The sequence below is a fragment of the Patiria miniata genome, unplaced genomic scaffold (assembly GCF_015706575.1).
Source record: "Patiria miniata isolate m_02_andy unplaced genomic scaffold, ASM1570657v1 HiC_scaffold_18, whole genome shotgun sequence".
Classification (NCBI taxonomy): Eukaryota; Metazoa; Echinodermata; class Asteroidea; order Valvatida; family Asterinidae; genus Patiria; species Patiria miniata.
The window spans coordinates 7,391,618-7,405,732 of NW_024037056.1; the positions used below are offsets into that span (position 1 = coordinate 7,391,618).

General features: G+C 42.3%; 1 pseudogene; it reads right to left on the bottom strand.

Annotated features, from left to right (window-relative positions):
• Nucleotides 1–245: 245 nt before the first annotated feature.
• On the bottom strand, nucleotides 246–10,786 carry LOC119725075 (annotated as a pseudogene).
• Between the last annotated feature and the right edge of the window lie 3,329 nt (nucleotides 10,787–14,115).

Consider the following 14,115-nt stretch of genomic DNA (forward strand, 5'->3'; position numbering starts at 1 on the left):
TTTGTGTCCTAATTTAGGCTCATTGCTTGCACAAAAACCCCTTTAAGTTGAAATGCTTGAGTCCCTTATGTGTGAAATTAATCTGTTCTGTGATTTCTTAATAATGTCCATTGCAAATATATTTAAAAGCAACTATCTTCAGACTGCTATCTTACAGCTTAAAGATTGCCCAATGGGGTAAGATTTTCTTTAAATCCTTACAATGAAACTGAAGATTTTGAAGCGTGCAATTATGGACTCATAATCTATTTGTGGATGTCTAACAAGCTGACAACTGAAAACCAGAAACCAAACATGTGACTAAAAATTGTATGGAAGTAACATGGAAATAGTTTTATTACTTAGTTTTATTTAGGCAAAACAGATACTTTCTCTTTAATATCGTATGAACGAAGATTTTTTTTTTTAAGTAACGATGGAGTTTAGACTCTTAAAATCTCTGAAGCATTAAAAGTCTCAGATGTAATCGATTCATCGTGATTAATTTTGTAGCTTTAATAGTGGAGATAGTGTGAGGGCGGCCAATCTCAAGAATAACAATTATCAAAATGTAAAAAAAAATATCTACATAACATCAAGCAGTAACTGCTTTTACTTAAATCTCTTTTAAATGTTCCTTAATTGTAAACTCCAGAAGTACCTGCATTTATCAATGAAGAAGTGCTGGTAAATTAAAGAGTAGCTTTTCTGTATCATTTTTTTTTTATTTAGGGTTAAATACATACAGTTACAGCCACCGATATGTGAACAGTTACATAACTTGGATCCCGGATCCACCCCTTTACCATTACTATATAAACTTCCCTTACAATGAGAATGATATAAGAAATAAGCTATATTGTCCAGGGTCACATTGAAGGAAATTCAATACCAGTTAAAATAAACTGTTATCCTGACATTTAAACTTGTACACATCATACTACAATCCTCAAACGTGTTCAATTTGTACAAAATAAGTACATGTAATAGCAAGTAACACCATTAGTCGATCGAAACCGAGGCGGCCACGCCGATTGAACATATTCACTGTGCGCGTATGAGCGTAGAATCGCGCGAAGAGCTTTTGGCATCGTTTTCAAGTTTGGCGAATCCACTGACCTCTGCGTTTTGCGTTTTCACGAAGTGGCAAATCCGCACGCTGTGTGTGGCAAATCCGGATGTGAGGCTGTTTCATTGTGGACCATGTGGACAAAAATTGGAGCGTCGCATAATGCAATCCGACCGTACGTGATTCGAAACGGAACCCGAGAAAGTGACGGGAATTGTGAATTTACAACTCCGATAAGTTTTACAGAATTTCCTATATTATTACGCTTTTCCAACGGAAACAAATCTCTAAACTGGAATAAAAGTATAATGAATCAGTCTTAACAGCCGTTTCAAACCTTGCAGAGTCATGACCGTATTGACGCGCAGGTCACAAGTCACGCAAAATCCAGCCAATCAGAGCTCGAATTCATCAGAGTATCCCAGCGTCCTGTTTGCAGGGCGGGGGTACGAGCGAACCTTGGCCTAGTCTGGTTCCCAGACCAAAATATTCTGACTATTCCTGATGAATCTTGGGTCAGGTAGCCTCCGGTAATACATTGTATTACAAATATACGTCACGTGACACCAAAGCGGGAGGAATTTCTCCTTTTTCCGAAAATGTCCCAAGTTTGCCGAATTTATTGCGTAGACAATCGGATAGCGCCCGAGTTTTTCCGACTTAAATGTATGTTTAATTAACTGCTAATTGCTAATTAAAAAGTTTTTAAAATGAATTCAACGACGATTTTGAGCATCAAGTATACTCGGATCATATGGGCGAACCTTTTGCTGCGTCATGTACTATTTTGAATTTGACGACCGTTACCGAGATTTTCAATAAAACTTGGTCTTCATTCGGCTCCAACTGCTAACAGTGCTATTTGGGGGGCCTAAATTTGAAGATTCCAGATCAACATTAGTAAATGTTATCTGTATAATCATAACTGTATACGAAGCAAGTGATTTATAGAAACATTTGCTAGTTTATTACGTTTATGAAGGTATGAAGGTTGTCAAGTTTAGAAATGAGACCAATTTTACGAAATTTTAACCAAAATACCACATACACATATATATATACGACGCACATACACACGCACACAGATAGACAAAGTGATTGCATAGTCTCTCTCCTGAACACAGTTCAGGCGAGACAAAAATAAGGTCCTTTTGAGTGATAAGGTCTGGGCTAAAACGTCCTTGTTTGATATCGTTGATACTGCTAAAGCCTCTTCGGCTTCGTCCACTTCTCTGGTACTGGTATTAAAAGGAAATTGTTGATTGCACTTCGAGCATCGAGCCGCAGATAAAATTCTCCACATTTTCCAAATATGGTCATATTTTTTTTTCAGTGAGCCAATTAGGCCAAGCTTCCATGTAATCCTCACCCCTACTATACACCACAAAAACACCACAAGCCTGTAGACTACCATTGGCCAGACCCTAGCCACTCAAGAGTAAGGAGTGTTGAAAGACAGAAGCCAAGATGGCGCCTAATACCAGTTTGTGTAGTAATTGGAGATCTTAGTGGCCAACCCAAGTGCCACCGATCTCTTTGTGTCAACCCCTTGTGCCGCTCAGAGCTCAGAGAGATTGTAAACAATCCCGGACGACGTGAATGACCTATATCTTGTGCATGTCCAGGCATGCGGGGGTTATTGACCTAGAAACATGTGTGATGATAAAATTCTTCTCGTGGACACTCCACGTAAAGTTTTTGGGCTTGAAGCTCGAAGGGATACGTGTGGTTCGAAAGCTATCCATTTTGATTGCAAAGGCTTACATTTTAACTGAATTTCAGACAGGACGTCGTCGTGTCTCCGCACTTCACACTTAGCCTCGGCCCAGCCACACGCTTTGAAGACTTTCTGCGTTTCTTGAACTGATAGGTTCCACATGAACAGTGATGACTTGTAGTCCTGAAAGACAAAAGCCAAGGCAATACACCTCTATTACCGTTCTGTCCGTCTCAAAAAGGCCGGTCGGCATGTGAACTGTACGTACACCTCTTTAGCTTGAAGCTTTAAATAAGGCCTTTCCACGCATGTTTAATAATAGTCCGGTCAATTTAAGTTAAGACCTTGAACAAATTGAAATAGAAACCATTCAAGCAATGTGAAAAATCGAATTGTTTCTGTGGAATGGAAGGGTGTTTTTTTAATCATTTTTTTAAGATAAAAATTTGGGACCTCGAACAATTCGTCTAGTGACTTACTTTGATTTACATGTCTGTATATGCTAATGCTTAGGATGCATGACCTCATGCGAGTGCAGCAGACGACTGATTCAAGTCTTCATTTTATACAGGGCACTACACTGCAAAAACTGTGGTGTAAATTCAACAATGGTGGTATCTATATAGGACCAGGGGTGTAAACTTGTTATACCCATGGTCTGATAAAGATAATATCAGTGTTAAATTCAACACTGAGGTTTGTGCAGTTTGAAAAGTGTTCCGCCGCCGCTGGTCAAGAGTGAAATACATTACTCCAAAAAAAGCATACTTGAGTCCCGACGAAATGATTCTTTCAGGATGGAACAGACCTCGGTTTGTTATTACTATTGAAACATAATTGGCATGGTCCACCCCTGCCCCCGGCCCAAGACTTTGATCTGCGGCACGTTTATTACCTATATAGATAATACATGTCACGCTGCCTAATTTCTTTTCTCTTCATCTCAGAATTCAGCTAAAATTTCACTTCAAGATGTTAGTCCCGTTAATTTGCCTTCAAAAAGTTTTTCGAGTATACATTCATTTTTTGGACGATTTATATCTTATTTATAAGTTATGCCAATGACCCTAACGCATCAAAAAAAGGATTACACAAATATCAGATTTCGGATATTTTCCCTAATATTTTAAAATTAGACTCCGGCCCTAGTGCGGTAGACACCTGAAATTTAACTTTATTGGTTTCCCGCCCTTGTATCAAGTAGACCTGTTTATGTAAAGTTTTTCCATGAAACAAATGGTTGAGCACAAAGTGATATATTTTAACTAATAAATAATTCGGGCAGTAAAAAATATCTCAAATTTCCTGATATTTTTTTCAAGAAAATATCCTATAGTATTGTGCGAAAGAGTAAATTACCAAATATTGTAATAATTGGTTGGCATAGAAAAGTCGTGTGCTGTGATCAGTCGTGTCTCGCAAAGTCTCAAACGTGATGTGAACGGATATTCTGACGAGTAACGGACTCAAAAGAAAACATGACGCTCTCCATACGACTGTATACGTATGATGAAAAAGTTGTAGAGAAAACGTGAACACTTCTCCACTCCATGACGACATTCCTTAGCGTGATATAGCATTAAAATACTTTTTATTGCAATTTCTTCTAGGTCAGCTCCTGTTTTATTCTAAATTAACCGGACTATATACCTGTCAGCTTGTTAATTGACTGTAAACTTACTTGTTTGGTAATTGCGCCCCCATGAGTCACGTTGGGCCACCACTAACATTTCGTTAGTACCCCCCGCCCTGCAAACATGACGCTGGGATACGCTAATCGATGAGCTTCACAGAATCCTGTGAATGAAGTGACCTAAGACCTATGTATAAAGAATCTGGCTGCAGCTGTCCAAGACCGCAGTTAGACAATGTGTGCAAATGCTATCCGAAACCTTCTCATAGAAATACGTGCATTCCATACCAGATGTGATTTACTGTTTCATAGCGGACCATGTAGACAAAATTATGAGCGTCCGCGTCGTATAATGGAACCCGACTGTTCGTGATTCGAAACGGAGCCTGATCAAGTGACGGAAATTGTAAATTTACTACACAGATAAGTTTTACAGAATTTACTACATTATTACGCTTAAAAAAAAAAAAAAATCTCTAAACTGGAATAAAAGAGTAGTGACTCGGTCTTAACGACCGTTTAAAACCTTGCAGAGTCATTACTGTGATGACGCGCAGGTCACAGGTCACGCAAAACCAACCAATCAGAGCGTGAATTCATCAGAGTATCCCAGCGTCTGATGTTTGCAGGGCGGGGTAGTACGAGCGAACACTAACATCCGCTTTTCAATTTTGCTCACGGCGGTGTGAAACACGCCGTTGGCTTGAGCTGCTTATGTTGGTTGGTGGGTGGCTGGTGGGTTGGTTTGTTGCAAGGGCGGATACGGGGGGGGGGGGGGCAAAGAGGGACATGCCCCTCGCCCCCGAAAAAACCCCTGTTCTTGTTTTTTTTTGAAGGGACGTCACAATAAAGGCAAGCAACCATCTTTTAAAAAAAAAATGGTTAAAATGGTAAGAAATTCCATAATATCACACCACAGAGCATATAGAATCCAACACAAATTCGGGGCCCTTAAGCGGGCCCTGAACCTCACACCGTCATTTTTTGACCCACTTTTTGGGGACCAAAATTTTGTTTGGCCCCCTCCAAAATTGTGTTATGGATCCGCCCTTGGTTTGTTGGTTGATGGACACTTTACCCGGCCATGTAAGGTCAGGCAGCTTAATGAATGGATGTGGACATCCCGGACAAAAGCGCCAAATTTTCCAGACATGTTCCTCAATGTCTTAGCTTTCAATTGTTGATAGGAACCAACTTATCCAATGACATTATGGCGACCATCTTGGATTTTAAAGACGACGGCCATTAAAAACCTATATCTACCAATATCTCATCTTCTAAGCCACTTAGGATTAAAGTTTTGGTGTCTAAACATACATTTTCAGGGTCAGGGAATGCAACTGTACCATATGGGATAGTGTCAAATGGTTAGTTTATCCAAATACAGTATTGTGGCCATCTTGTATTTGAAACATGACCGCCTTTTAAAACCTAAATCTCAGAATACGTGTATTGCATTTTTAAGCCACTTAGGATCTAAATCTTGGATTCTTACCATATATTTTCAGGGTCCTGGAACGAAACAAAACAATTTGGATTAGTACTTCATGTATTTGGGATCGTGCCAAATGGTCAGTTTGTCCAGATACTTAATACGGCGGCCGTATGGTTTGCCGTAAAAGGACCAACACTGGCCCGATTCAGGCTATGTACCTTTTTACCATTATGGTTTGACTTGAAAGGGCCGGAACCGGTCCCATTCAGGTTGTGTACCGTCTTGCCATTATGGTTTCCCATAAAGGGACCGATTCAGGACTTTTCCCGTCTTTTCATCATGGTTTATCGTAAGGACCTGCAATGGCCGGTTCAGGCTGCGCGCCGTCTTGCTGCCCTAAAAAGACCAGCACTTGTCCGAAGCAGGCTCTGAACGGTGTTACCATTACTGTTTGCCATTTAATAGGGCAAGCACTTGACCATTCCGTCTCTGTGGTGTCTGTACCGTCAACACGGAACCGTTTTGGCGCAATCGAGCAAGCATTAGCCCGCTTCTGGTCTTGTACCGTTTAGGCTGTATGGTACTGCCACAACAAACCCATAATTAGATGGTATCGGCCCAATACCGTCCTGTTTAGTGGGTCAATGCCATCTTTGAACCTAGGCAGGTAGAAATCTCTGGCACTACAGGATGTGATACAGCTCTGCCTCTCCACAACTACATGCAGCTGAACCACTTTTGTAGCTCCATTTGATTAAGGCGGGTCTGTGATCGGCTAGTCCTGGTTCTTAAGTGGCCTATAGTTTTCCATTTAACCCATGTCGATGTAGCACCTTTTGGGAGGTTTTCCGCCGTTGTTATAGTCTAACCATGACAATCGGTGGGCGTTTGCTCTCTGTCGTTGCTTCCAGTGTTGGAGTCTTGCCACTTCCCTGGATGTTGTGAAGGAGTGGACATGGCTGAGGAAGCTTTTCTTGACTTCAGCCTTTTGTGCCGAAGCTTGCCGTCCCTGGAGGAGGCGACACTCGTCATTTATCAATAAAATCCGAAGAGGAAATGCAAGTAAGGAGGTGCAAATTACTTGTGTTGGTGGGTTTCAAGCATCCAGTGGTCAACCTGCATGTTGCTTAAAGCTGGGTCAGGTTTCATGGTATGGGCTGATCTCTCCCAGACGGGGCACGCATACTCTGCTGAAGAATGGCACGGAGCCAAAACGATTCATTTTGGGTGTGTGGTTTGGCTCCCATATCGGAGGCTGTTCAATGTCTTTATAATTTTGTTACGGGGAATGACAGGATACGATGGAGGGTCACCCTAAAGTAGACAGGAAGGCTACAAGGGACCAAGGGGCCAGTGGTGTTCCGGACGGCTAAGTGCTGAGCTATGTTTTGCTTCTAAGGCTTCGAACGGAATCTTTGAGATGTAACATCCAGGTTGCTGACGGATAAGGGATGTTTCAGCAATAGGGAAAATCATTTTTAGGATCAGGCACTCGAACATGAACAAAAACAGTAATGGGTTCCTGTCTGGACCATGTTACCTGTGGCCTCCAAAGCCTGAGGTGAACTAGTTAATATGGAATTAGGGCGCGCAATTTTAAACTGTAAACTTTTGTGAGTGATGACATTTATTCTCACATAATGTTGTTTTACTTATAATTCATACAGTATTTTCGGTGACTGCGGTATATATCAACGGTATTCTGTTAGAAATGTTATCTTCAGTTTGACTATTTTGTGTGTATAACTAAAATCATCTTTGTCTCTCCTAAATAAAAGAATTGTAAAAGAGTTGACCCTGAAAATGTATGTTTTGACACCTAGACTGTGATTTGATATGGGGTAGTAGCTGAGATATCAGTAAATGCAATTATTATCTGGCGGCCATCTTCAAAATCAAAGATGGCCACAATAGTGTACAAACTGACCATTTGACACTGTCATAATTGGTGGAGTAGCATTCCTTGACCCTGAAAATGGATGTTTGGACGCCAAGATTGTAATCCTAAGTGGCTCAGAAGAACGATATTGGTAGATATAGGTTTTCAATGGCGGCCATATTTAAAATCCAAGATGGTCACCGAAATGTATGTGGACAAATTAACCATTTAGCACTAACCCGAATGGTTCAGTTGCGTTCTTTGACCCTGAAAATAAATGTTAAGACACTAAGATTTCAATGTTAAGTGGCTTAAAGATGCAACACATGTAGTTTTCAATGCCAGCGGCCATCTACAAAAATAAGATGGCAACAATACTGTATCTGGACAACCATTTGATACCATCCCAAATGGTACAGTTGCATTCCTTGACCCTAAACATGTATGTTTATACACCAAAACTGTACTCCTATTGGCTTAAAAGATGAGATATGGGTAAAATAGGTTTTCAATGGAAACCATCTTTAAAAGCCAAGATGGCCTCCATATTGTTATTGGATAAGTTGGTTCCTATCCAAAATTGAAAGCTAAGGCAATAAGGAGCATGTATGAAAAATTAGGCGCTTTTGTCCGGAATGTCCACATCCATTCCAAATGCTGGCCTAAGCTGCCTGACTAATGTCAGGGTAAGTCGAGTATTACAGCTTTGCATTCGAAGACCGGTTGCGCACTGATGCGAATGCATCTCATTTGCATATGTTTGCATATTAGATCACGCCCCACTCGTTTTTGTTTTCTGTACTCTCCAAGTACCGGTACGGCCAGCCCGAGACCAGCCCGTGCCGTAAGCCGTCTTCATGACCCGACCGCCGTGGCGTTCTACCACTTGGTACTTGTTTCTATGCTGTTGGTCCCCCCCCCCCCACGTTAAGACGAAATCAGCAACGCTGTATAGTTAACAATTTTTATTGGACTGAGATTCGACCCGGAATATGAATGCATCTTGATCATTACGCAAACCAAACAACAAAAATAATCCCCAAAAAGCTCGATCTAAATAAATTCGGAAGGATATCTGTTTAATTATACATGTACCTGGACAAAAGCACCCCACTTCTCGTGACTTTTCAAGAAGGAAGTCGCTTGGGTTAAAATGAAGAGGTCATCGCGGTTGTCGATGATAAAAAGTGTCTGCCCGCCCGGCTTCAGACACGCCGAGATGCTACGGAGCGCTTGGGTCTGCTCGGGAAACCAGTGAAGAACGAAGAAACAGACAGCTTTGTCGAATCCCTCTCGCTCGCCAGTCTGGGTTGTCTCCCACGGCTCGGGCGTCCCATTGACTGTATGCTACGTTTGGTGCCGAGTTGGTCTTAACGGCTAACGTTACCATTTCCTCTGAAGCGTCAATACCTAAAGGGAATGGGAACAGAGGCACTCTGGTTGATATGGTGGTATATTAGCGGTTTTTTGGAGTAACTTCAAACTGCTGTTGAAAATGCGAGCTCCTGTGGAATGATCGGTTTTTTTTGTGTGCGAAGTTAATCTGGAGGATTGTGTGCTTAAAAGACCGTTAGAATGGTGACACAGGACACGCCGTATTTAAAACTACAGGACTCTATGACTATGAAACATTTTGAAAAGATAAAGCGCCCTCATTAATGTTCTAATCGCAAGTGGCGGCGCCACCGGGGACGGGGGAGGGCGGGGGGGGGGAGGGGCTGAGGAATGGCCGCATGGGGGAATTTGCCCCCGCCGAAAAAAAAAAAAATCCTACCTCCCCCCCCCCCCCCCCCCCCCCCCCCCCGCGGAACTGGCACTAAAATGCGGTTATTTTGTTCATAGAAACGTATTTACAGTTTTGTTTGAACAGCGCCCCAAGCATCGATTAATATCCGGCCCCACTCCCCTGGGTTTTTTTTTCCCACGGGCGGTGATTTTTCAATTTTACACACGCCCCCACTGTAATTATTTGCACTTGCACCCCCCCCCCCTCCAATGCTGACATGAATATTTATCACACGTTGTGGAAGCATAGAGCAAGTTCCTTGCTCTAAGGTGAAAAACACTTGGGTTGTCGGAGGCTTGTTTTCCCTTAAACTAACATTATCCCAACGATACAATTTGAGAACAACAAGAAAAGTAGTGTTAAAAACACAAATGCCCCGCAACCATGCCTATTTCCATCACAAAACACCACTCTATTAACATCAACCTACCTGGGTCACATGGAACGTTCATTGACATTGTTATTGTTTTCTATAGGCTATATATGTAATGTTTTGATGCCAATGATCACATAATTAATTTTTGGTTTTTTGCTTCTCTGTTGGGAAGTCATTGGATGTGATTTAAGCAAACTGACTGGATATTTTCAGTCTTAAGCAAGACATTCCTCAAAGGTAAATCTTTTTATTATAATCCTTTGAGCATTCACAAGACCTACATGGAAATAAGAATTTTTAAATTATCAAAAGAACGGCCACACCGTAAACATACAGTGTATGTACAGGACATCTATCTTCCTTTTTTGCCCCAACTTATGGAATGGGGGAGTGGGGGGGGGGGGGGGGGACACTACGTATGCCATACGTACGGGAAGGGGGTGTCTAAAAAGTCGGCATTTCATGCATATCATAGGAGGCTTTATGGGCTATATAGCAGCTCGCATATAGTTTCTCGAGAAAACAAACACACAATTCCACCTACGATAGCCGGAAAAAATAGGTGCGTCAACACCTCCTCCCTGGAGCTGCTGGCGATGCAGAAGCCGAGGAATGGAACTGAATCTTACCTGTTACACTCTTGACTTCCCTGCCATTGACTTGGTTTCTTCCCCAGTACCGCATCCCACGTCCAGTACCGTGTCTCCTGGTCTCAACTCCAGTTTGTCAATGTGTTGCATGATGACGGAATGTTGGGCGAATCTGCAATCCCCGCAGTAGTCGTTACTCGCTGAGAAATTCATGAGAGATGCTAATTTTCACTGGTCGAAACAGACTATATGAAAGTAATGATAATCTTTAGGAATTATGACAGTGTCTGAACAATCCCGAATGACTTCATTCACACACTGAACTGACGGGTATCAGACGCGTTTTGCATCTTCAAATCCTTTGTGGTCAAAATTGACCCAACGTAAACCAGACAAAGCGCGCAGTCGGCCAGATGACCTTGGACAAGAGATAACAAAGCCCCGTGACGACGTCATGTCACGCACACAGCCCTGTTTGACCTCAGTTTGCGAGCAGCCCATAAAGCATGCTATAATACGCACGAAATGCCGACTTTTTAGACACCCCGTACATATGGCATACACAGTGTTCTCTCCCCCCCACCCCCCCCCACCCCATTCCATAAATTGGGGAAGAAAGTCAGATAGATAGACTCTTTTGGACCAATTAGGCTGGCGTGATCTCCAAACTAGAAGAAAATTAATTCGTTTGGTAATGTGTTTTAAAATTCTTAAGATTTGCTGATTAAACTAGACCCCGCCTCTTGACCTCCTAGATTTTGACTAATCAGCGGGCTCTTTCTATTTCGGGTCTTCGGTCATTCACCCGTTGCGCGTCATGTCATGGTGGTGACGGCGCTCTGTATCATGTTACGCGAATGCGCGCCCGGCTGTTGTTGTACTACAAAACACTGCATTCAAATTGATCAATCACAGTTTTAGTCCTGATTTAATTGGGAATGAAATGACGGTCACGATTTAGTAAAGTCGACTCCAATTGGCTGGAGCGCGGCTTGCATTAATCTGCATGTCTAGACATATCAGACGTTATACAGGAGTTGGCTCCGTGGATAACGGATGATACTAAGGCTAGTCGATGTGTTGCATGACGGAATGTTGGGGAAATCAGCCATCCCCGCAGTATAGTCGTTACTCGCCGAAATTCATGTCGGATGCTTTTCACTGGTCTAGAAAGACTATGAAACTAAAGCAAAACTAGTCTTTATGAACTATGTCCCACCTGAGCTGAGTGTGTCTCAGAATATCCCTGTGTGCATGCATGTATAATGGCGGACTCATTACTCAACCATCACGGCACTAACGTTATCCTTCTGAGCTTCACGGTGATCAATGGCAGGTGTAAAGAGTATACCCCCGTCACACCGGAGGCAAGGTGCCACTACATTTTTTGGTCAAAACCGCTATCACCGTAGTGACACCGGCGGTAGTTTTTCATAGTTTTCCCCTACCCGTCATACCCCCGTCACACCGGAGGTGCGGTGCCACTGCGGTGCTTGTACGGCATAAACCGCAGTGGCACCGCCATGATCGCCGTGGTTCCGCAGTGGTTCCGTCATTGATCGCCGTAGCACCATACTTTCAAACGGGGCGCTGTTCAAATCCGACGAGTATTAACACTATATCACAGAATAGTGTAAATTAACCCCCTAACCAAGCTTGCTCTGTCCGTATTTTGTCAAAAGGCGGACATTATTACCAGTAAACACAATTTGGGTGTCAGAGCAGGGGGGGGGGGTTAGCATTTTTTAAATGAATTTCTATTTTGACAGAGCTGGGGGTGGACCCCCCCCCCCCGGATCACAAAATGTATTGGCCGTATATGCACGCGCAATGGCAGTAACATCAATGGCATCAGCCGCCGCCACGCCAGCAGCAGCGGCGGCACCAGCACCGGCAACAGCAGCAACAACAGCAGCAGCAGCAATTACCGCGACAGCAGCAGCAGCATCCGTCACCGCCGCGGCAGCATGAACAATAGCAAACCGCATATATAGCTCGAGCATGCCTGGACTACTGTGTGATGTGGGCACATTAAATAAAACCTCTGACAAGTTTTGCTACATTTTGTTTGTTTATGGTGGTCTTTAAAATGTATCTTAAAAACGTAAACCAAAAAACCCGTGATATTTTTCCTAATTATCATCGTTAGAGAAATTCTATACTTATTTTCGTTGAAACATTTATTTTATATGATCGGAAATAAATGTGTCCTGACCAGGAGGATCCTGGCCGGGCCTCTCCTTTTGGCTAATTAGTCAACAACTACAACCCTCCAGCGCGGTCTTATACACATGCTTTCATGAAGCCCCAAATCAAACGCACATCGCCAGCTTGAACTGACAAGACCAGCTTAAGCAGTCGAACAAAAAAATCACTAATAAAACAACCACAAGACATAACTCGTGAATTTATCTTTTTGGGGCATTCGTTTTGCATGTGCATATGCCGCGAGGCATTAAATTAAAACAAAAATCATGCAGCGAGTATCCGCTGTTACAAGAAAAAAATGTCACGATCCTGTCCATTGTTAATTTCTAAAGACGTTGACGGGTCGTGGTTGATTGAGCTTAGGGGCGGAGCTAGCAAGTCAGAGCTTTTTCATTGGCTGGGACCAAAATGTCCGTTTCGTATGTGTGCAAAACGCATGAACACTACTAATACTGCTTCACCCGTTATAGAATTCCCGCTCAAAGTCACTGTGCACGGTGTACTAATAGCAACGTGCATTAGCATTTCAGTTTCAAGGGTCAGGCCTAAAGTTCACGTACCATGACCGTACACGTAAAACGGTAATCTGGCTTTCATTTGGCATTTACATAACAAGCATATACAATTTCAATCCGGGCTTTCGGGCCAGCTCCCAGGGTTTGATTTATGGGAACTTGCCCATAGTGTATATGGAGTAGGGTTCAGGGTCAGGTCAGCACTGTCACAAGATGAATGAAAAATACGCTAACTTTAGGAAATCCTTTTCTAAAAAGGGTCATTTGTATAGCCTATAGTTTTTCGTGAAAATAAGACATATTTGGGTTGAAGCGCACGGAGACATCAGTTTTATATTGTGTTCAAACTCGATTAGTTTTACATATTTCTCAACCTAAAAAAAAAAAAAAAAAAAAAAAAAATCGTTATTTTTCCCAGGTAGGCCTACACAGGTATCTATACCCGAGTGCACTGGCTACACGATGTACATCCTGCAGCCAGTGCACTGGCATGTTGAAACCTTTTAACCTCATCAGTCTTCGAGGGAAGAAGTTTCTAATTATTTTTGAAGACCATCCCATACCTCTCTTCAATGTTGTTGCCGTAAGTAATTCAACATACATTGACCTTTTGTACATGTATTTCTGTAAGATGGTAAAATTAACTTTTAAAATGTGTTACAAATACACCTTGGTCGGAATGTGTTAAGTGATTACCCCATGTTCACCAGACACTTATATTCATTCCATGTATGTATTCATGAAATGAATCTATACTGTAAAATTCAAGACCGTGAACCCAATGCATGCATAGCCAAATCCATCCAACTCCGCATTTTATATCACACTACCACGTCCGCCTTAACAAAGCCATTCTTTTCGAGTCATGCGCCAAAAAGATGCGTGCCCCGTGCTCTCTCTCTAAAAAAAAATAAAAAAATAATAATAA